The sequence below is a fragment of the Myotis lucifugus genome, unplaced genomic scaffold, assembly GCF_000147115.1.
Source record: "Myotis lucifugus unplaced genomic scaffold, Myoluc2.0 scaffold_410, whole genome shotgun sequence".
In the NCBI taxonomy this organism is placed as follows: Eukaryota; Metazoa; Chordata; class Mammalia; order Chiroptera; family Vespertilionidae; genus Myotis; species Myotis lucifugus.
In genome coordinates, this window is record NW_005871458.1 from 440,685 (window position 1) to 465,084 (window position 24,400).

Sequence of the window (24,400 nt, forward strand, 5' to 3'; positions counted from 1 at the left end):
TTATTGTAGTGTTTTCACATCATAATGGTGATATCATAATTTCACTTTCTCAAACTTATTACTATTTGGCCTTCGCTTCCATTAATACTTTGTTTCCAGAAAACCACCACCTTCTTGTTTCCAATTTTCCTTCTTCACGTTTCCTCCATGGGGTATTTGACCCTAAGGAGCTACCAGGTCTTTAAACTTCCACTTTTGTCAACCTCTGCACCTCCCTTTCTGCATGCATTAGCCATTTAACACATGTCACAATCACCGGTACACAGAAATGACATGTCCTGGCCCAGTTGGAAAGACAGACATTAAGCAAATAAATATTCATTGAATTATAAACTGAGATAAGTAGAATGCTATTAAAGAACAAGGTATTGAGAGAGAGAGAGAGAGAAAGAGAGAGAGAGAGAGAAAGAGAAACAGTAGGGACTTAATTTAGATGAAGGTTAGTAAAGGTTTCTCTGAAGAACAGATGTGAGCTAAGACCTAGAGGAAGAGTGGAATTAAACAAAGAACTGGGAGGACGACCCTGCGGTCAGAAGGAAGAGCATGGTCACAGGAAGGAGGGAGCTCAGTGAGTCAGAGGAACTTTTAGGCATGGGGGAGGTTTGGTTCAGATGCAGGAAGGAGCCTGTGAAAGGTTTTCACAAAGGTTTTCTGGACAGGGTAGCTTAGAGTGGACGAGAGCAGAGGCGGGAGATCAACAGGAAGCCACCCAGGAGTCCTGGTGAGGTGTCACAGTGACCCAGACAAAGAACAGTGACCAAGTGGGTGGGGAGAATTGCACAGAGAAAGAATGGACAAGTGTGGGTATGTGGGATGAGGAGGAAGGAAGTGTTGCGCATGATTTGGGGACTTCTGGCTGGAGCCGGATGCTCTTTGCTGACAAGGGGATACCTAGGGGAATGAACCATCTCTGCTCTTCTGGCCTCTACCTACTCAAATGGATGTGCTGTCCACACATGGTCTATCAGTTAGGGCAGAGACTGAGCTGCTATAACCAAGAGGCCCCCAGATATAGCTATTCCTCTTTCATGTAACAGTCTAGAGGTGGGTGGGTAGTTCAGGGCAGGTAGGGCCTTGCCAGCTTCAGCACCTATGGGTTCAAGGTGGTTGCTTCAAGTCTCTTGTTTTCCAGCCTGTGTGAAAGGGAAGAGGCCAAGTGGGCTTACACCTACTCAGTCATTTAAGGGCAAGACCTCGACACCACTTCTGGCCATAGCTTATTGCCAGAAGGCAGTCAGTCACATGGCCACACCTAACTATAGGTTGCTTAAGAAATGTAGTCTAGTTGGGTGCCCTGGCGAAACCCTATTACATGGAGGAAGGGAAGAATGTGTGTTAGGGATAGTTGGAAACTTGCCACTATTGTCTGCCTCCTTGTTCTTGCTCAGAGACTCCCCCGACATCTACCTTTGGCCGGCGCTCCGTTCAGGGCTTTGCATTTCTAGGTGCTGCTTGGATACGTCTCTCCCGATGCCTTTATGGACCTCCAACTAAGAATGTCCAGAACAGAACTTGTCTTCTTCCTAAACATGTGCTTCAGTCATTTATAAACTATTTTTGCTATCGTGATAACTGCTCAGTTCTATACATTTAGCAGTCAAGGGCCCTAGAGAAGATACTATGCTGTTGGCTCTACCCATTCATGAAGGTAGTTCTGAGTGGCAAAGGGGCATGTTCCTGTAGAGTTGAGTTGTCTTTGACTTTTCCTTCCTAGTGGTCAACAGGCCTTCCAGGCAGCTGACCTTGAGGCCTTTCACTGACATTTCAGATAGGTGTCTCTGTTGTTTTGAAGATGACCTATCAGGATGCTGAATGTGGCAAGGCACATGGCTCTTCCCTGCCCATCTGTCCACAGTTGGGCCCTGGCCAGACCTCACAGAGGGACATTGTTTTCCAGCAAATCTGATGGAATGAGAGAGGAGAAGTCCTCCAGGATTGGAGACTGATGCCCTCCTGGAAGTTGTATCAGGGAGAAGAGTTGGACCGGTGGTCCAAGCTGGCCTGGCCACTGGCTCACGGGAGGGTCTGGCCCTGTTGAACATCGCCACCTCTGGAGTGTGAGGTCCTGGGCCAGTTTCCCCAGCTTCCTACAAAGCCCCTTCCTGAATGAGCAGACCCACCCAGCTAATTCCCTTTGCAACTTCCTGCGTTTCAGTTAAAGGCAACCCATTAGCACTGCCCCATCTGTCACCATAAACAAAACGTTCTTCTAACAGGTGGGCAGGCAATTCTCCCAGGCTAATGAAGAATCTATGAAATTCCTCCAGGGACTGGGGGCACTGTCAGAGGCTTAGCCTTGGCCTCCTCCATGGGAAAATGCATCTGATAGAGGGCAGGCGGTTGGTGCTCTGTGCTGACCCCAGTACGACCCTCTTGACCTCCAGAGGCTCTGGAAGCATGGGAGAGAGATTGTGTGGAGGAGGGCATTCTTATTTATCTTGCCTGCAGGTTTTCCCTAGAGTCACCACCAGGACTGGAGAAACGGAGTGTGTGTTTTATCTTTTGTGCAGCCTGACCGGTCTCTGGGGCCTGGTGTTTTCCTCTTGGTCTCTGATAGCACTTTGAACATAGTTGGTTTTTCTCCCTAAGAGGAATTTGCCTGCGTTGCCTAACTTGATTCTTGTCTCTGCTCCCCTAGAGTAAAAGAGTTCTGCTCCTTTGCTGGACCCTCTGTTCAGAACAGACCTGGGTTTTTATAATTTTAAGGTAGAGAGTTTTTTGTTATGTCCAGGAGCTGGAATTTGAGGCATTGGCATAGCCTGGCCTCAAGGGCTGGGATCAAATCTTGCTCGAGCTGTGCTCCTTGGGTAAGTCCCTTCACATCTCAGTTGTCCCTTCTTTTAAACGGGGATGACCGTTTGCCTGTTTCCTAGATTGCCACGAGGACTTCTTGCAATAATGTGTGTAGTGCTTAGGGAAGTGCTTGACACATAGTAGGCCTCAGTAAATGTCCTCATGGTTGTTCACAGTTGAAAGGGCTACACAGGCTTTCCCCCACCAAGGCTCCTTACTCTGCCCGACTCACTCATTTGATCCCCGTGTAAAGAATTTTCTGTTCTAAGGACTGTACATCAGGTTTTGGACCAGAATGTTAGGGTTAAAGGTCAGAGCTCCGATCCTATGTTTTGGGGCCAGGGGCTTCGCATGCTGCTTTGTACTAGCCCATTGCATTATTTGTGCTCACTGGGGGAAGGCTCTGGGGCAGGTGCTGCTTGTCCAGGTTTAGGAATGGTGGGGAAGGAATCAGCTGACTCCTTCCCGCTTTTCTTCCTGTGACTGGTCCCTGGGACCTGTGTGGTAATGATTTTGGTTATTGCCCAGCCAGAAAACCACTGTGCTTTCTGAACGAAGTCTGAGGCCCTGTTGTCCTGGAGCATCTTCCTGTACTGCGTGTTGGGCCCTCTAGGTGGCAGTCCTGGGCCAGCCTTTGGCTGGGAGGATGTGAGTCCCGGGAGCTGGCCTCCAGTAAGCAGGGAGGGCAGGCCCCTCCCCCTGTTGTGCTCCATTTGAGGGCCTGGATCTAGCTGAGAATGCTGGAAAGGCCCATTATTCTGGGCTGGATCTCCCACTGCCCCCTTCACCTTTTGTTGGGAGACCTAGGGTTTTGTCTTTGTCTGTCTCTTGAGGCTCCCCTTTGTTGTGGCTGCCCTGGAAACTGGTGCAGATTACTGGATGAGGCTGCCCAGTGGGGAGGCATCCTGCTCTCCAGCCCCTTCTGTGGGCTGTGTGGGGGTGTGTGTAGGGGAGGTGAAGATGGGGGGAGGGGCCCCCCTCCTCTCCTGAGGTATTCTACTCCTCATCCAGAAAGGTGCTGATGGCGGCTTGGGTGCCGAAAATGTAGAGGAGAAACAGTTGTGAGTAGATGAGGAATGAGCAATGTTGGGGTTTTAGGATGGGCTGGGCTGGGCCGACTGGGGCATTCACTCTTCAACTACAGGTTACTTTCTTCCCAGAGCTGGTAAGTCACGTTGCTTCTCTTTGACAAATAACCGAGGTTAAGGCCAAATTAAGAGCCCAGTCTGTGGTCTTCTTCACATGGGAGGAAAGATACGAAGATTCCTGCTGGAACTGGTGCCTCCCCCATCCCGTATCCCCCATGTGCCTTTTCTTTGGCTCTCTTTTGCAAAACAAGCAGATTCTGACTTTGCTGTGGGTGGATGGACTGCCACAGTCTTGGCAGCCAAAGAGATTTTTCAAGGCCCAGAGAAGGGACATGGAGAAATCAACTAACAGTGGTGACTTGAACTTCCCCTGGCGAATAGCTGTTGAGTTTAAGGAGCCTTAAGTAGGCAATCAAACACGGACTTTCTTGCTTATTTCTGCTGAGGAGCCAAGGTCCTGCCTGTAGAGCCTTGCTGGAGGCGGAGGAGAGGAGGGTTGTGCAGGGGCGCATGGCCTGGTGCAAATCATCCTAGTGATATTCCGGTGAGCCTGCTGCAGCCTGCCCGAATGCCTGCCTTAGCTCCATGCCTGCCCTAGCTCCGCTGGTCGGGGTAGATCCTGAGTAATGACTGGACAGGGAAACAGCTTCTGAGAGGGCTTGCTGAATTTTGTCACCCTTATCAGGCCCTGGGCATTCTCTCAGATAGACACCAGCACACTCCTACCTCTCTTTTCTGTCTTCATCTTCTCCCAACCACCCCTGCCCGTCCCACCTTCTTTCTGGCCTGCAGGCACATGGCCCAGAGCCTTCGTGAGCTGCCTTGGCTAAGAGAGTGCCTACAGGCTTTGTTCTTTCTGCTCTGTGGCTGTGACACTCTAGCAGGAGTCTTTTGGTGGTATGGGCACTTATATGCCACGCCCACTGGAAGTTGGTGCCATCCAAGAAGCTCATTAGGGGCCACTTTCCTGAAGGGAGGACAGGGATTGCCTGCCTGGAGCCTTTGTTGGGAAAATACTGCTTTGAAGGTGGTGTACAAATTCTATGTGTAGTGGGGGATCCTATTAGAATGATCCACATACATCTTTTAAGAGTTCACAGCAACACAGAAATCCCTATGGCCTTTGTCTTTAATCTCTGGTTTATAGGTAGATAAGAAAGTAACCTATTCCCTTAGTCCATAAAATAGTCTCAGCAGATAGAGTTCCAGTTCTTCCAACCATAGTCTGAACTGCCCTAAGAGGGAGGTAGTGAATGGAAGAAACATCCAAAAAACAAGCAAATTTGTGTGGCCTGGGCATTAGTTTCTCCATCTGTAAAATAGGACAGTAACATCTACTTTACAGGGTTGTTGCGAGGACAGAGTATAAATATACTCAAAGTGCCTTGCTCAGTGCTTTGCATGCTGTAGGTCCTCAGTAACCATTCATTCCCTCTTGGAGGTGATGCTGGCACCTGGCTTCTGGTCAGCACATCCTTTCCACCAGCTCCTAAGCCAGGTATGCAGCCCATGGGGAGTGTTCAGACTGCCCTGTGCACATCTGTGCCAGGGCACCTAGGGGCACTCGTCTTGGGGGCGCTCTTTCTAAGGTGCTGGCTGTTGGCAGAGGAAGGAGCTGGGGCAAGGGGCCCAGCCTGTAGGAACATTCTTCCTGATGTTTCCAAAGCAGGCTGCTTCGGGCAGCTCAACTGCCAATGTGAAAATCCTGCGTGCTCATCCTAATTGGTTTTCAGGGGAGATTGATTTTTGCTGTGTAACTCCTGCTAGGAACCCTGATGTCTGTCTCCTTAGGGATCTCCAGATGAATTTTGTTTGTAGCCACTACAGAGTCCATCCTTTACCTTTTTTAGAAGGACTTGCTTAGGAGCCCTGAAGGTGAAGGTAGGCACCTGCAGTCTTTTGGCTTTGGAGGCTGTCCCTTAGAAGCATCCCCAGGTTAAGAGACAGACAAAGAGATGGCCACAAGGAGGAAATGAGGCTGCTGTCAGTCTTCCTGGGTCTGGCATCTTCCCAGTGGAGGTAATGAGTGGTCATATTCTCAAATCCTGGGGAAAGGGAGACTGCAGAGAGGGTCAGAGCTCCTCAGGTATATGAGGAATGATAGGCCGAAGAAAACCAGTGTTCTGGTTCCAGAGCAAGCAGAAGAAGGCGCGCCAGACATAAATGGTACCCAGAGAGAATGTGAGGAGGGGGAAGGGTTAACAGGAATTAGAGTTGAGTAAAACGCTTCTCTCTGAGCAGGATCTGTCCTGGCTGGCATACAGCAGAACTGTCTTCAGTAGGGAAGGAGATGTATAATTATAAATGCTCAGAGCTGGGAACAGGTTCTGAGTTTGCTTCGATCAGCTCTGTCCCTGTACAGGGGAACTGAAGCCTAGATGAGCTTAGGTGACCTGTCCAAGGACCTGAACTAGTGCCCATGTCTGAAAGGCCCTGGGCATCTGTCTTGAGCTCTGGGTTGGTAATATTGGCTGTGCTGCATCTCTGAGGCTGTGCTGCACAGCATAGCACCAGGAAGTGTCTTTCACACTATTCCTTGAAATCTTGTAGTTTCACTAAGCTCCCCAGGGATACCGCAATATATCTGTATTTGAGTCACTGTAGCTCTTTTTTTGGCAGCCCGATTATTTAGACCTGACAGGTAGGCACAACTGTCTCATTAAAGGCAGATATACTTGTGTGGCTTCGGAAAAAAAAAGGAACATTCCGTTAGTCTAAAAAAAGAATACCAGTCATTCCTTTTATTTGTAAATTCAATGTATTAAAATTTGTTGTCATTAAATTTATGAAATGTCGAAGTTCAAGGTACTGTAAACAGTGTGTCTGTGTGCATGTGCACGCCCACACCTGTGTGTGTAGACATAGCCACTCCTTATGTCTGGTCCTGGTTTAGGTGCTTTGCATATAATTTCTCAGTTATCCTCACGGTTAACCTCTTAGGTAGGGACAGTCTCAGCCTGTTGTGCAAATGACTGAGGCTCAGGAAGGTGAACGCTAGTCCCAGCACCTGGTCTCTAGGCATTGGTGCTGGAGGACCAGGTGAAAGTTGCAGCTGCAAAGCAAGGCAGGCCTTTAGGCTTGTCTGGCTGCGGCCAGGATTCTCAGTCACCCTCTGCCTTACCCACAACCCCACTGTGCATTAGAATCTGGGGCGGAGGCAGGTGGAGAAAGGAAATAGAGATTGCAGAGGCCTCTTGGGTGATTCTGTTAAATGTGCCCACTATTGAGAATCGATAGTTTTGTAGAAGGAGAAAGATGAACATTATTAAAATTCTCCTCCTTAATCTCCAAAAAAACTGCTAGGGGAGCCCTAGGCTGCTGGAGAACTGGCACCCTGAATGAGGCAGCATCTGCTTTAACCGCTTTCTCACTACCTGGATCTGGGAGGGGACTCCGCCCTGACTTGTACGCTCTAGGTAATTGGGGATATGGAATTTGTGTTTCACCAGTTTTGGTGTTTTTTTGTTTTTTTTGGGCGTTAATCCTCACATGAGGATATTTTTCCATTGATTTTTTACAGAGAGTGGAAGGGAGAGGGAGAGACAGAGAGAAACATCAATGTCAGAGAGACACATTGATTGGTTGCTTCCTGCACACACTCCTACCAGGGCCCGGGAACCTGCAACCAAGGTACATGCCCTTGACTGGAATCGTACCTGGGACCCTTCAGTCCATGGGCCTACGCTCTATCCACTGAGTCAAACTGGCTAGGGCTCTCACCAGTTTTTTTTTTTTTTTTCAGGATTGCATCTCCTTTGTAAACCGAGGTCTCCCTCCACTCTGTCATACCCACACTGCGGGCTGGAAGGGCTAGAAGGCCTCAGTTTCCTCATTTGTAACAGCCAGCAGCTTCACAGAGTATGAGGACTAAATGAGAAATCATTCATTTACTTGTTCACTCAACAAATTAGAGCATGAGTACACCATGCTCTGTTCTTGGCATTGGGATACGATGTGGGCAGAATAAATTCTTATCCTTTGTGCTTATATTTGAGTTATATGGAGGAAACATAAGTATAGGGAGAGACACAGTAAAAAAATAGATAATAGGTCAAATGGTAAGTATCATGAAGAAAAACAAGGTTTGTTTTAAGAGGGATGGAGAGTGAAGGGTAGGTTTGCTTTTTTTGCTTTTTTACTGAGGTGAAATAAATATAATGTTAGTGTTCATCCAGTGGCATTTTGTACATTCACATTCTTAGGCAACCATTACCTCTACCTAATTCCAAACATCTTTGTCATCCCCAAAGGAGGTGTCACCTTTATATAGAAAGATGACATTTGAGCAGAGATGTGAAAGAAATGAGAGGTGACCCATGAAAGTATCTACGGCAGGACTTTACAGGTGGAGGGGACAGCAGGTGGGGAGACCTTGAGGCAAAGAGCTGCTTTGGTGAACTTGAGGACTAACAAGGAGGCCAGAAGTCTCCTCGGTGTGAGTGGGGGCGAGCTGTGGGAAGTGAGGTGGGAGGACCTTCGGAAGCCCCAGCAATCAGATCCAGGAGACCAAGGGAGCCATGAAGGGGTGGAGTGTCTCAGTGGCATATTGGGCCTTCAGCAGGCGCTCACTAGGTGCTCAGCATCATTTCTGGCTTCCTTCCTGGTTCTCTACAAATCATAAATTTTTGGTTTCATCTTAGTCTGGTTATCTGCATGTATCTTGTTAATGAAGGCAAGAATCATGTTACATGTGTTTGGTTTGCCCACCTTGAATACCTGTGAATTGACTAGTACTATTACAGATTTCTCCCTCTTCCTCCTGTGTGTTTCTGCTTGGAAAAAAAGCTTTAACAAATCAAACCTTTATGTTTTCCTTGATAAAATTTCAGGTTGTACTTGGGGATATTGCCTTCAGAAAAAAAGGTATAATCTGTCTGAGCAGGTCGAAGGAAAGATACTTTAGTAACACAGGGATGAGGTGGTAGTAGAAAGGACTAAAAGGGAAGTTGGAATGCATTCCTGTGAAAAAACAATCTAAAAAAATAAAAGGTTTCTGCCCCTTGTGAGGGCAGGGCTGCATTGTTTACCATGTGTGGATCGCTGGGAAGTAGGGAGAGTGCAGACTCCTTCACCAAACGGAAACCAGAGCCAGGAGTTATTTTTTAAAAGATTAAATAGGAAATGATACTCTTACACAGCACATATCTTGGAGTAAACAGGATGAGGTGGCACAGCCTAGAAACCCGAGCCAACTTTAAGTAATGTTTAGATCAAAAGTTATACATGTAAATGCCTTCCAGGGCCATCCAGGCCACAGGAGCAGGTGAGAATTGGCAATGGAAGACAACAGGGAGTGGTGAGGACAAGGGCATTGTGAGGCTCACACAGCCCCGCCACCGGCAGCCTGCTGTTGGCCTAGAGCAGTGGTCGGCAAACTCATTTGTCAACAGAGCCAAATATCAACAGTACAACGATTGAAATTTCTTTTGAGAGCCAAATTTTTTAAACTTAAACTATATAGGTAGGTACATTGTTATTAACTTAAGTAGGGTACTCCTAAGGCTTAGGAAGAGCCACACTCAAGGGGCCAAAGAGCCACATGTGGCTCGCGAGCCGCAGTTTGCCGACCACGGGCCTAGAGTATGTTCCTAGCAGTGCTCAGCTGGAGATACAGGGTCTTATGGGAATTTTTAAATGTCAGCACATATTCAGACTTAAAAAAAAAAGAAGGAATTGGAGGAGAACAAAGAAATTGTGTGGTACAAACAAAGCAAATCTTAAGGCTAAATATGGTCCAAACGCCCACCAGGTTTCAAACTTCCATTCAGATGAAGCTACGCTCAAGTCTTTTGGAGAATGCAGGTTGTTGGTTGGTTTTTGGGCTGGGATTCGGGACTGGGTCAGCTCTCCTGCAAACCCTCTGTGGCCCTGTTGATAACCTTAAGTTTGTAATCTGTAAAACAGGCCACCACCAGCTGTTCCATGTCCGTGGGGAGCTTTAAAATCTTAATTAAAAGGCCCCAGCTAAATAGAAAGGACACCCTTGGTGAATGACAGTCTTCCCATGGCCCTCAGTGCCCATCAGCAGGTGCTGTCCTCAGGGCCCCTCCAGCCTGTAGCTGTTTGCTATTTTTAGCTCTACTGTAACTCCATTAACCAAATCCACCTCCTCGTGTCACTAGTCTGTATTTTTAATTATGTAAATAGCTTTACAAATCATAGTGGTGTTGAACTGCATCTCATTTCCCAGAGCAAATCAAAGCCTGTTAAACTGTATCTTCTTGACCATCCATTCAGTCTGAAAGTAGGCACATAGAGGATGATTGTTTTCTTGTGAGGAAATGAGTTGGGAAAATGGAGGTCTCTGTAAGAGGGTCTCATGGGATGGATGTGGGATTGCTTTAGCAGCTGACTTTTTTCTTTTAGGTTAAGATGTGGGTTTTGTGTCTCTATTAAGCCAGTTTATCGCTGACTCATTTTTAGCAATTAACTTTGATTCTCAGGCCACTACTCGGGTTTGTATTTGAGCAAGGAGGTATGTGCAGCCTTTGAAGTGTTGGAGGAGGATGCATGGGGCCAGCAAGACTGTCCCCTAGCAGGTACCCTGTAGGAAGGGCTGCTTTGAAACTGGCCATAACCTCCCCTTCTAAGGCCAATGATGAATGTGTTCTTCCAGAAAGTCTTTCCTTCTGTCTTACCTGCATCACATGGAATTTAAGCACCTTACCTTTTGATTGATCTTCAGTAAAGAATAAGTGGTAAGCACCCTTCCTGAGTAAACCTTCCTTTTTGTGCTCTTGATTCTAGTGTCTTCTTACATGCTCTGTTGAATTGTTCGTTCTCTGATGCCTCTCACTCTTGGCTCACCAACATGGTTAGATCTCCCTGTCCTCTCCAGTCCCACACTATACTGATCCTCCAGCATTCCTTCTACCAATGGCTTGAAGCTCTGATTGCCTGCTCATTTGTGGAGTTTTTGTAATCTGATGGTCAACCTTATTACAACTCTTCTGCAATGATTCTCTCAGGGATGCCATCGATTCGTCCTGCCTGCCAAATCCAGAACGTTCTTCAGGTCTGACAGTGTTATTATTGTTGAGTCATTTGAGTTACTTGCAGGCATTGTCATTTCATCCCTAAATACTTCACCTCCTAAAAACAAGAACATTTCTATCTAACTACAATAAAATGATCATGCTCTATATGTAATATAGTTGTTTGTATGGAAAAGAATACAATAATTAATACATAACAATATAAGAATAAACTCTGTTTCATAACTATAAACCTACTTTTGCCCCACCCTGTATAGGCCATATTCAGTTTTTCTGGGTATCCCAGTCTTGTCCTTGATACCTGTCTTTTAAAAATCCAGGATTCATTTAAGGATCATGCATTGCATGTACATGTTGTATCCCTACAGTGTCCTTTAATCTAGTAGAAGAGTAGTCTAGGCATTGTGTAGTCTTTTATGACATTGATATTATTGAAGATTCCATTGTTGAAGAGTTTTGTGAAATGTCTCTGAACTTGTATATATCTGATCATTTCATCATGATTACATTCAGATTAATCACTTCTCGGCCTTTTGGCTAAGATCAAGTGCACATTCAGGTAAAGACATTTTGGTGGAGATGAGGAGAGGAGGTGGGGTACTGCTCAGCTACTCCACTCTTCTCCCATCCTTGGCTCTCTGTCTTTTTTAATCCGCTCTCCCCCCTAAGTTACGAACTCCTTCGGGCAGAAAAAATCATGTCTCATTTATCTTTATTCCCTTCAGCATCCAGCTCAGTGTCTAATATATACTGGACTCCTGAGTAAACCAGAGTGAGCAATAGATGTCTGATCAATAAGAGTGTGAGAAAAGATTTCTCCTGTTGATTCTCAAGTGTGTCCCAGACACTGCCAGTGTCTCCATCACTAATACTGTAATAAGCAAATCATACAGGGGTTATTGAAAAGAATTTTCCTTTTCAGTTTTATTTTAACTTCTGATTGTTTAAAAACAAAGGCCCAGTATGATGCCTTTATGTTTGCAGCAGGTCCTCACACCAGTGTCACTCCTAGTCACAGGGCATCCAGTCCTTCTTAATGGAGTGCACATGTCAGGCTCAAAAGTTTTGGAGGTCTAGCTATCAAGAATTTAAGAATGCTTTATTTTCATTGTATCTGCTTTAACATGTAGCTTCTATTAATGGCAAGTGATATGATTTTCCATTTTTGCTAGTTAAACCAATTTAAGTAAAAAAAGCAAAGATAGATCTTTAAAAAAAATAAAATAAGGTGATGCGCAGATATTGCAAAATTCACTAGGGAGTCCTTGAATAATGAAAGTTAAGGAAACACCTAAGGAAGAGTTTACTCCTTCTTTTTCTATTTATTTTTTCACTTATATTTTCATTTTTGAATAGATAGTGCATTGACATGACTCACACTCATGGGCATCCAGTCCTCAAAGCATGCCTCTCATAGCCACAGGGCATCCAGTTCTCACACCAGCATCCCTCACAGTCATGGGGTATCCAGTCCTCACACCAGCGTCCCTCACAATCCATGGCATTTAATGCTCACACCAGTGTCTGTCACCATCACGGGACATCCAGTCCTCACACTAGCGTCTTAAGCAGGAAGGGGTAGGGTCATGGAAATGTTTCTTCATTTAGGCAAGACTGTTGTCCAGCGACTTACACACTTCTTTTTCGCTGGCTAGCATGTATGGCCATTTCAGACCAATCACTACAATGGAGGCCTGGATTACCATGGTTGGTTTGGGTCTGTTACAATTTCCCCCCAAGGCTTGCAAAGGGGCTTGCCTTTCCTGCAATCAGAGGCTTCCACCTCGCACAAAACTGGGGAATTAGCAGCCTTGTGGGAATGGCCATGAGTGGCTAGTGCAGAGTCTGCTGCAGGACTTTCTAGGGATGCCAGCGCAAAAGCTGAGACCGAGATCTTGCTCAGAGAAGTCTCAGGTTAGCACGGCCATTTCTGAGCTCAGAACTGGAAGCAGTAACTGATCTGGCCTGAGGCATTGGTGGCAGGGAGACACAGATACTCATTCCTGCCCCAAGTTTTATACAGTGGAATTGGATCCCTGAGGTTGTCTTCTTTTAAGGTCCTCCCCCAGCCCCCCAGGACTTATATCCTTTGGGAGAACTCTTTGTTCCAGTCTTCCTGTTAGAAGAAACCAGAAATGGTCTGCTCCCTCCTAGCCTAGGCCTGGATTCTTGGAGTCTGATTGAGCACCTGGTCGCCAGCGAAGGGGTCAGAACCAGAGAGGGGGTACTGAGTAGAAAAAAGTCGCTGGTCCTGAGAAGATGCTGGCCTGCCCTGCTTTCAGAGCCTGACATTGGCGTGGTGCCCATGCTGAGAACCCGTCTTTCCTGTCTGCCCCCTCCTTCTGCCTCTCTGTTGCTCTTTTCTCCTTCCTGTGCTTTTCTCACTCAACTCTTTTTTTTTTCTTTTACTCCTTTCTAGCGCTGTAGAGCTGAGAGCTGGAGGCCCAAGGTCTTTTTCTGTCCTTGCAGTGCACAACTTTAGGAAGCCCTGTTGTTTACATCAGCTGTGAAGGGGAAGGGCACTATTCAGAAGGTGGAGACTTGGGGAAGGTTGGAGGAATGTCACAGGAATGAGAAACAGATGTAGCGATCCAGTGTGTCTTAGCCTAGTCAAGGGAGTTGCAAGGAGAGGGGGCCAGAGAAGGCTGGAATTTGGTGGTCATACTCATTTATGTGTTTAATCCTTTTGTAGCTTTACTGGTGTTCATGGAGCAAGAGACTCCCGGCAAGGCAGTGAACAACAAGCCGATGATTAATTGCCCCTTTTAAATTGTAATTATGTCACTCACCAGAACCCGTGAACATTAATTCTCAATTTACAGAGTGAGTAATTGAATAATGAAGGGGCTGCCTGTTTGTTGTGCTCTGTTCTCGCCCTTGCATTTCTGCAATGCCAGGCCCTTCTGTCTCTTAGTCCTTGGGTAAAGCCCACTTCCCTGGTGATGTTAGTGCCTCTTCTGGCCTTCTGATAGTGAGTTGTCTGGCATCACTTTCCATTGATGGTGGGTGAGGCATAGGCTGATGTCATGTTCTCTAGAGAGAAAGGAGTCTTAGCCATTTCTGACTCCAATCTGATGCTGCTTTTTAAGTTCTCTTCCAGAAACAAAAGCCTGCTCTGGCTAACTCAAGCAAAAGAACACGAGCTTATTGGAAGGATGTTGGCAGGATATCGGGAAGCTAGAGGCCAAGGGAAAGCTGGACAAGCAGGCCTTGAAAGGAGAGAGCTAAAACCAGGATCCAGGTGGAGGCACTTAGTCCCTGCAGGACACTGGGACAGGACTCAGCTCCAGAGTTTCTAGTGCAGCCGTGGGCAAACTACGGCCCGCGGGCCAGATCCGGCCCGTTTGAAATGAATAAAACTAAAAAAAAAAAAAAAGACGGTACTCTTTTATGTAATGATGTTTACTTTGAATTTATATTAGTTCACACAAACACTCCATCCATGCTTTTGTTCTGGCCCTCCGGTCCAGTTTAAGAACCCATTGTGGCCCTCGAGTCAAAAAGTTTGCCCACCCCTGTGCTAGTGTGTCATTTCACACTGGATTGATTCAAATTCTTGAGCTGGTCCCACCCTTGGCAATGGAGGGTGGGTCACCTTGACTGTGCCACTTCACTAGAAGCAGGAATGTTTGGTGGGCACCCTCCACACCCCATCCTCAACCTTTGGATGTTAACACTCTCTCTCTCTTTTTTTTTTTACTCTCTCCTTTCTAGCTCTGAAGAGCTGAGAGTGTGCCCACTGTGGGAGGGAGTCCACAGGGAGGAAAGGTTAGCACCCCCTGGGGCCACAGGTCTGCATCCGCAAGGTTCTGGCCTTCTGTTCTCAAAGTTCTCGTGGACGCCGTTTTGCATTTTCTTTTTCGAATCTGCAGTCTTCTTTTCTGGCCTTGGGCTCCAGGAACCATGCTCTTCAGATGGCTGCTCCTGGGTGTCCCAGTAACATCCTGTTGTGTATGGCACTGGGAACTCCTGAGCAGACTCACTGTCATTTTGAATGAGGTATGTAAGAAAGACCTTGTGTTTTTAAGAAACCCTGTGGATGTCCTTGTGCTGGATGTCCCACCCCCTGCTACTTCCTGCCTCTCAAAACAGTCACATACCCTGTTTGGTATGGTTTTTTTCAGTCATGAAGATACTCGGTGTGGAGCCACATACACCTTTTTTGATCAGCAACCATCATTGTAAGCTAGCAGGCTGTGTGAGGGGTGTAGGCTGTGGCCATGGTCCAGTGTGCTGGCCCCCAGTGCTGGTGGGGAGCCTCTCTGGTACACACTGCCATCAAATATACCATCTTGGCCTCTTTGTTGAGGAACTGAATCAGAAAAAGTAATTCAGTGCTTTTCGGAGAGGGAGAGTAACAGGGCACTTTTAGGAGTAGGTGAGTGCTATAGACGAAATGTTTGTATCTTCCCCAAAATTCACATATGGAAACTGTATCTCCAGTGTGGTGACATTGGAGGTGGGGACTTACAGAGGTGACTCTGTCATGAGGGTGAAGCCTATGAATAGTGCCCTTGTAGAAGGGACCTCAGAAAGGCCCCTTGGCCCTTCTGCCATGTGAGGAGAGTGCCGTTTACGAACCAGGAAGCAGCCACATCTGCAGGTGCCTCGTTGGCACTGGACTTCTAAGCCCCAGGATGTATTTTTTCTGAGACTTTGATATTTATTTATTTCAGAAATAAATATCTGTTGTTTATAAGTTACCCAGTCTATTTTTTTAATTTTTGTTTTAGTAGTCCAAACAGACTAAGAGTCTAATTGAACTTCTTCAGATCCCTATAGATTCATTTTTCTCTTGATCTCTTTTGGGAGACACCATGCTTCGTACAAAAGAGTCTTGAAAGCTGCCTGCAGGTTTTGGAATTGCCAGTGGATGTGTTAACCACAAACAGGATGGGTAAGAATCCACTTTACAGCCCCTGGCCTCATGGTTTTCTTCTCATCAGTGATTCTTATCTTCATTTGACATAAGAAACTCAGCTCAGCTTCACCCTCGTCTCCTGGATTATTCTGCCTTTAAGTTCTTGAACAACGATCTCCCAGACCACAGATCCACCGTCCGTCTTTCTCTTTTTGCTCTCTCTTTCCTCTGGAACTTTCTCATTGCTTTCATTGCATTCTCAAACTTCAGTGAGCAAAAACTAAAACCATTTCCCGTAAGAACAGGAACAGGGATGCCCACTTTCACCACTCCTGTTTGACAATACTGGAAATGCTAGCCATAGTGATCAGACAAGAAAAAGAAATAAAATTGGAAAAGAAGAAGTAAAACTGTCATTATTCGCAGATGACATGATATTGTACATAGAAAACCCTAAAGACTCCATCAAAAAACTACTAGACTTAATAAATGAATTTGGCAATGTAGCAGAAATCGATGGCTTTTTTAATACACCAATAATGAACTCACAGAAAGAGAAACTAAAAAAAACAATTCTTGATAAGGGAGGCAAGAGCATACAATGGAGTCAAGACAGTCTCTTCAATAAATGATGTTGGGAAAATTGGTCAGATACATGAAAATATTCTAGTCGTTTTTAGCAACAAGAGAGATGTGCTCAACCTGAGGGAGAGAGCTGCAGCATGGCAAAGATGGGAGAGTAGTTTCATTCTCCTAAGTGTCTGAGCTTGCTTCTGGGCTGGCCACCACCGGGAATCCCTGCAGTGTTTCCTGCCCACTAGGAGGTCCTGACGGTAAAGACATGTGAATGAATTCCTAAAGCACTGGAGGACCTGGGTGTTCTGCCCTTTATAAGGTCAGGGTATTGGTTCTGTTTTATACCCATTTTCTCTTGCATAAAGTGAGTTTAGCAATCCACATCTCACTGGCATTGAAAGTATTAAATAAGAAAGCATATATAAAGCTCTTGACATGTACTCAACATTCAGTGAATCTTCATTCTTTTTCAACACATATTTTAGGAAGCCGGAGAATTTTCTTTTGGCTGATTTAAGAATTGCGCATAGCACATTTGCACATCCCTTCAGAATGTTTTCCGGAGTGACATAACACAGAGGCAGAAAATCATGGTTAATCCTTGAAGATCCTACTCAATTCCAGGATTTCAGTATTTTAAGATTGGGGGTGTGGGGGGTTGGCTTTTTGGAAAGGAATTTTTTTTTTCAAGCAGAGATTGTAGGTTTTTTGTTTGGTGTCATCTTATCATGTAGGTGAGGTAACTTGGGTCCCCTGAAGGTTAAATAATGGTACTCAGTTTAACACGGTGAGTACTAAAACCAGTATAAGAGCTCTCAAATTTTCAACAGTCAAGCCAGGTCTTCGTCAGACCTACTGCTCCTCTCCTGACCTGTGGGTCTCTTTTCTCTTTCTTCCAGACAGAACATTCTTTAGGGGAGTCTGGATGGTTTAATTAACCTTCTGTTTCATGTCAAGAGAGGCCTTTTTGCTAAGAGAACGTGTGTGTGTGTGTGTGTGTGTGTGTGTGTGTGTGTGTGTGTAGGAGAAGTACTGTAAGCAGAGATGAGGGTCCAGGTAATACCTTACAGTAGACTTGAGTGGTAGCTGTGGGTTTGCGTAGGGACAGGAGAAATCGCTACTTTATCTCCTTCCTGTCTGTTGAATGCAGGTGGCACTCCTCACTCGCCAGTGAAGTGAATCTTTTCTTCCCCCTCAGATTGCCTGTTCACCACTTCTCTACCTCTCACCTTCTCGCAGCAGGTGCCTATGTGTCTCTAGCAGAATGTCTTGTCATCTTCTTGGGGAACCGTTATTGGGATAACACATGTGATTTTTCAGAGAGAAGTTTTACTCTTACGAGAGTCATACTCCTCTGACACAGTATGGACCGTCTCTAGTAAAGTGGGCTTGTGAGGTGGTGTAGCTGGCATCAGTATACTCCAGGGGAGGTCTTGGTCAGAATCATGCTCCAGGGGTTAGGACCTTGCCCTCATATGAGTAATGTACGGCAGACTCCTGCTGCCTCAGTCGCCCTGACAGAGAGCTGCTGTGTCGAGGTGACTCTACTGCACATGTACTTGGGAGCCTTTGATGTGGGCCCACTCTGAGCCTTTCAGTCCAGCTGAGGTAGAATGTGGTGCCTTTTCCTCATCTCCTAGGCTCTCAGCAGTCATGAGAGCCAGGAGATGGTGGCAGCAAGTAGAGCCAGAAGCCCTAGCAGTGATGGCGAACCTATGACACGCGTGTCAGAGGTGACACGCGAACTAATTTTTTGGGTTGATTTTTCTTTGTTAAATGGCATTTAAATATATAAAATAAATATCAAAAATATAAATCTTTGTTTTACTTTGGTTGCAAATATAAAAAAATTTCTATATGTGACACGGCACCAGAGTTAAGTTAGGGTTTTTCAAAATGCTGACACTCCGAGCTCAAAAGGTTCGCCATCACTGCCCTAGGGTGTGGCTGCAGGGAAGTGCGAAAGCTGCCTTCCCAGGGACTTTTCTCCCCAGGCCTTTTCTCTGTTCCTTGCCCAAGTCTCAGTGTTTTCCAGAGGCTCAGATGTATGAGCTGCATCTGGTCAGCTGGTAGTAGGAGAGAGACTGGCGTGCCAGTGTTGCCCCTTTTTCCCAAGGCTCTGGGGGGTGCAGAAGAGAGGAGGACTCAGATCTTTGAGCCGATGGACAGAGAGATGGCTGTCCACAGGGACATGTGGAGAATTCTGTGTTGTTTCAGTGGGGAAAGCATGTTCCTGTTTCTTCAGCTGTGAATACTAAGGAGAGATGATGAAGACAAAGAGGTGATGGAGATGACGGTGATGGTGATAAGGAGGAGGGTTGGGCCTGTATGGAAGGGAAGGGTTGTCGACAGCACAGGAATAAATGGACCTGTGTAAAATCTCCCACATTTGACATTTAGTTTCCCAGGAAGTTGATGATTCCCTAAAATACTGAAAACACTAAGTTTCTGGTTTGAGCTAGAGAATCTCCCAGACTTTTCTGTTTCAGTTTGTTGTTCCCACTTATTTGTGCTAGAAAATGTGGTGTACCGTGGGACTTCAGGGACTTTTGATTGCCCACCTTAGGACCTTTTTTTCTAACTATATTATTTTATTTTAAATATATCTTTATTGATTTCAGAGAGGAAGGGAGAAGGAGAGAGATATAGAAACATCAATGATGAGAGAGAATCATTGATCAGCTGCCTCCTGCATACCCCACACTGGGGATCGAGCCCACAACCTGGGCATATGCCCTGCCTGGGAATTGAACTGTGATCTCCTGGTTCATAGGTCGACACTCAACCACTGAGCCACGCCAGCCGGGCTTGTAACTGTATTATTTTAAGTACAGCAGGGATACATACTTTGAAAGGTCATACATGTTCATTAAAATTTTTTTAAAGATCCTTAGATGTTTTTAAAACAAAAAACTAAAGCCCTTTTGCCCCCATGGCACTCCTAGGCTCTCTATGGAGTAGGGACCACTGCAGATCATTGTGGGCTCTTGTGAACATTTATGTCCCACCATGCCTGGCTGGCGTGGCTCAGGGGTGTGGTGTGGTTGCCTTGGGAAGGACGAGGGAGAAAAATGACAGGGCAACTTCGTCATCTTTGTCGAGCAAGAATGTTGAGAAGAGATGAATAATCTTTCCCCAACTGTTCATTTTTCCTTCTCAAGCCTTGTGCTGTGTGCTGCTAATGTATTTGATAAAGTTTCTCTCTTTTTCTACTGTCCATATTTTTTGCTTCACAGTTTGAAGCACAGCATTATAACGGAGGGGCAGGAGGAGGGAAAACCAAATGGCATGCTGGGAGTTCTGTAAGGAGATCAGCGCAGCGGGGCCTTCACCTGGCCTCCCGTGCCAAGGCATGTGAGAGGGCTCTCAGAGGGAAGACCGAGCTGTGTCTCCAAAGGTCAGTGTTAAGGTCTCCAAGGCAGAGGGGTCCCAGCACTCCATGGCAGATATGACTTCACAGTGCCGGTTCTCGAGTGGCTTTCCTTCTTCAACCATCTATGTAGCAATAACGAGGGAAAGACATAAGCCTGTTAATACCTTGTCATTCTTAAAACAACAGAAAGTGGTTCTAGTAAAGAGCTTGGGCTCTGTGTTGTCAGTCTGCTTCCCTTGCTTTCAGGATCAGCCACAAGTTGATCTGGAAAACAAATTTGTCCTTTTTAATGGATACCTTCTGTTCTTTCTCCCCAGCTGGTTTTTCCTTTGTAGCAGGCGGCAGTCACAGGGTGTGAATGAATGTTCTCTCTCTCTGCTTCCTGAAAAGTGTTAAGCTCTGCTCCTGGCCCTTTATGCCAGCGTATGTGTTCCCAAAGGCAGGGGCTGGGCCTGAGTGACTTTTTTGCCCTCCTGGTGTCTAGCACATAGTCTCCTTGGCCCTATGGTCAGTGAGGACCTCTGACATTCACAGATAACAGCTACCTAGTTACTGCAAACAGACGTTTGTTTTTCGCAGGGATTCAGGCTGGGCTGTGGTCTATGTTGGTCTGCATTCAATATGGGCCTCTGCTTGATTCAGGCAAAAGCCATGCTGTTTCTGAGAATTCCAAGTTAGTTCATGCCTTGGACTGTTGTTCCCATATCCTGGAATGTTCCCGTTTCTGCTTCCCCCAACTTAACAGGAACATTTTCAGGGTCAGCCTAGATTACCCTCCTTTAGGACCCTCCCAGGGCGCTTTCTGCCGCACTGTGCTCTGAGTTTTGTTTACCTTGGAGCTCTCTCCCATTACCTAGAACAGCAGTCGCCAACCTTTTGGACCTCACGGGCCACCGGTTGGCGACCGCTGACCTAGAATACAAATTTCTTGAAGGTGGAATCTGTGATTAAGTCATCTCTGAATCAATCTTTCATCTAGGAACTTGGTAGGGACTAAAAAAAGGAAGAAAAGAAAAAAGGTATGGAATGACTAAAAGGAATCTTGTCTCTGGCTATGCTTAGCAGATAGTGGGTACTGTGAGCTGTAACTGAACTGATGGGATAGGGTCTTGAGATGCGGGACAAACTGCATGACCTTTGTTCTAAAAGATATTTATTTCCTTGTGGTTTGGTCATATATATTGTCATAGTATTCCTGGGAAGAAACGTGGATCTGTGATACATTAGAAAATTGAAAGAAAGGAGAAATGACTGTCCACAGTGGGGTAGAGAGGGTCAACAGGGGAGAAAAAGGGGACATATGTAATACTTTGAACAATAAAGTTTAAAATACATATATGAAATTAAATAAACCTACTTTTGAAATATAAAACATAACAGTGAATTAATAACAAAAATAACCTGTTAATTTAATTATAAGAAAACTTTGGTTAAAAGCATTTTAAAATTAACAGGGTATTAATTTTCACATATGACATATGGACTGGAAATTTTGTCCATTAAATCTGAAGTCTATTAAATCAAGGTCTGCAAAATTGAGGGTTTATTGTATTGAACACAACCATTTACTTTGGCTCTGTACCCAAGCCCAAAGCAATAGTTTGTTATTTCTTCATTCTTAAATATGGAGGTGGGGGTGGGGGGGCGGGACACGATCCCATCAAGAAACCATCAGACATTTGATAACTTTCTCTGACATTATCAGATTGAAATGAGAATAAAAACACCACGGGAGGAGGGTGATGATGGCAAGTTTGTGATAGCTGGAAAAGAAGCTTGTGATCTGTAGGTAATTGGCTAAGCCGACCAGAGAGAGCTGGAGTTCAAGCCTACAGCATAGAAGCACAGAAGGAGTTGGGCAACATCAGGGAGCCCCAGCGAGCTCCCAAATCAGAGGAACCAGGCACCTGTGCAAGTGGGTGCAGGGGGTGGGGTAGAGAAAGTCTGTGTGAGTAGTCAGATTCTTTTCTCACCTGTATAGTGTGTCATTGCACTTCCTCACACTTGCAGAAGACCCATGGTTTATCCTCCAGGCTATCTCCTGGTGAGGCTAAAGTGGAAGGACTCCGTACTTCGTGTGGGGAAACAGGCATCACTGAGAATGGTACATCATGCTCAAGACCAGGTGAGACCCTTTATACCTGCTTGACTCCAAGAGCATAGGCATAACCCTTCCAGACAAGAGATTAAACCATTTCTTTATGCAAAGTTGAAGAGTCCAAGTGAAAAGCTGCATAAACAATGAAAGTTGGAAGTTCTTCAGTAAAATGTTCTGAGCCAGATCACCCTTCCAATTGACAAATTGCACCATACAAACAGATTTGTTACTGCTTTATTCTTAAATATGAGGGGACGATCCCATCAAGAGATCATCAGACATTGGATAACCTTTCTCTGACATTATCAAAATATAAACCAAAATAAATATAAGACCAAAACAATCAGTTTCTATAGTCCCAAACAATCAAATAGAGAAAAAAAGGAACACAGGAAACAATGCAGGGGAATAGAACAGTTAAAAAAAATCCTCAGATTAGAGGAAATATTGTATTCATAAAATAAGAAGAGGAGCTGTTAAAAAATAACACTTAGAAAAAGAGAGCTCTTAGTAATTAAACATACGATACAGAAATGAAAAATTCAATTGAAGGGCTAGAAAATAGAGTTGAGGCATTCTCCCAGAAATTAGAACAAAAAGATGGAAACTATGAGAGAAACATGAGGATCACCAGATACTTTGTTACTTTGTTTAGGAGGTCAAACATCTAAATAATAGCAGTTCCAGAAAGAGAAAACTGAAGAAATTATTAATGACATGATTTTAGGAAGTTTCCCAGAACTGAGGAATAAGAGCTTCCAGATTTAGAGGTCCCATTAGTTCCAAGCCCATCAGCTTTTCAGAATAGATTTATACTTGGCTACATCTTCATGAACTTTTAGAACATAAAGCACCAAAACTGATCCCACGAGTTTCCAGAGAGAAGGACATATTATCTATTGCTGCATAACAAATCATTCCCAAACATAGTGGCTTAGAACAGGGAGTGGCATACTTTTTCTTAAAGTATTTTAGGCTTATGGGCCACACAGTGTACTCAGCTCTGCTGCTGCAGCACAAAAGCAGGCATAGATTATACCTAAATAAGTGGTTATGACTGTGTTCTAATAAAACTTTATATACAAAAGCACACGGCCACTTCAGGGCTATAGTTTGCCAACCCTGGCTTAGAACAACATTATGTCTCACAGTTTCTGTGGCTTAGCTGGGTCAGTCAGCTCTGGGTCTCACAAGGCTGCCACTGGGGTGTTTTGTTTAGGGCTAAGATCCAACTAAGTTTGACTGGGTGGATCTGCTTCTTCGCACATTCATATGGCTCTTTGCAAAGTTTGGGTTCTTAAGGGCCACTGCATCAAGGGCCTCAGTTCTTGCCACTCGGTTCTCTCCAGAGGCAGCTTGCTTCATCAGAGTGAGCAGGCTCTAGAGAGCATGAGCAACACAGATCCACCGTCTTTTGTAACCTCGGAAGTAACATCCCATCACTTTTACCATATTCCTTTTGTTAGTAGCAAGTCACTAAATCCAGTTCCTGTTCAAGGGGAAGGAGTTAGAAGGGTGCAAACACTGCAGAGGGGGATCATTGGGACCACCTTAGAAGACTACATAATTCAAGAGGAAAAGAGAAGAGGTTTGTACAAAGGGTTAAGAATCAGAGTTGTCTTCAGTCAACAGCAACATTGGAAGGAAGCTATAGACAATGGAACAATGTCTTCACAATTCCTAAAAGGAATAAACATTAAATTCCAGAGAAAACAAAGTTATACTAGAAAGGAAATATAATTGCTCATCTGTGAATAATATGTACACTGTAAACACTAAACATTGAGCTATATAAATGTTATGATCAAACCCACTGGGATGATGGGGCAAGGGGGAATATGCATGGAGGTATGTATATGGGAGCTAAATCCTCTTCTTTCATAGTAGTAAGTCAGTAGATGGCAGAATTGGAATCATGGAGGCAGATACTTGAAGAAATAGCTAAAATAATCTTGGCTGTCTCTGGGGAAATGGGGAGAGTTGAGGCAAACACAGATAGGCTTTACATATATTTGATGTTAATAGAAATGAACTTTAAAAAGAGGACATCTAAATGCAGCATGGTATCTGGGATTCGATTCTGGAGAACAGAAAAAGGACAATAGTGAGAAAATGTAAAATTCAAAGTCTTGAGTTTAATTTATAGCAAAGTTAGCTTCTTCGTTGGGACAAAAGTACCATAGTAATGTAAGATATTAACATCAGGGCAAGCTGGGGGAGGAGAATGTAGAACTCTATATTCTCTTTACAACTTTTTTTTTTGTCAATTTAAACTTATTCCAATTTAGATTACTTAAGAAAAAAGAGAGAAAGGCAAGATGAAGAAGGCTCAGTGTTGAGCTCTTAGGCTACTGAGTGGATTGTGGGTGGATGGGGTGGGGGAAGAGGACAGGCTCAGCTATAGATACTTCAGAGAAGTTTGTGTATCCAGGTACATCAGTGGTCCTGTAGACGGGACCTCCAGATTAGACCCAGGAGTATGAGCCACCTGTCCATGCATTATTGATTGGGAGCAGTTGGAATGTGTCCATGGAACATATCTGGGAGGGGAAGAGAAAAGAACTTAAGACAGAGTTCTAATGAATACCAAAAACATTAGGAGAAAAAGTGCTATTT

General features: G+C 45.1%; 1 protein-coding gene and 1 pseudogene across 1 annotated transcript in view; both read left to right on the top strand.

Moving 5' to 3' along the window:
- CHCHD6 (coiled-coil-helix-coiled-coil-helix domain containing 6) overlaps window positions 1-24,400 on the top strand; it is a 216,995-nt gene that overhangs the window by 40,893 nt on the left and 151,702 nt on the right. The gene's annotated exons all lie outside the window — the stretch shown is intronic.
- On the top strand, window positions 11,394-11,507 carry LOC111823158 (annotated as a pseudogene).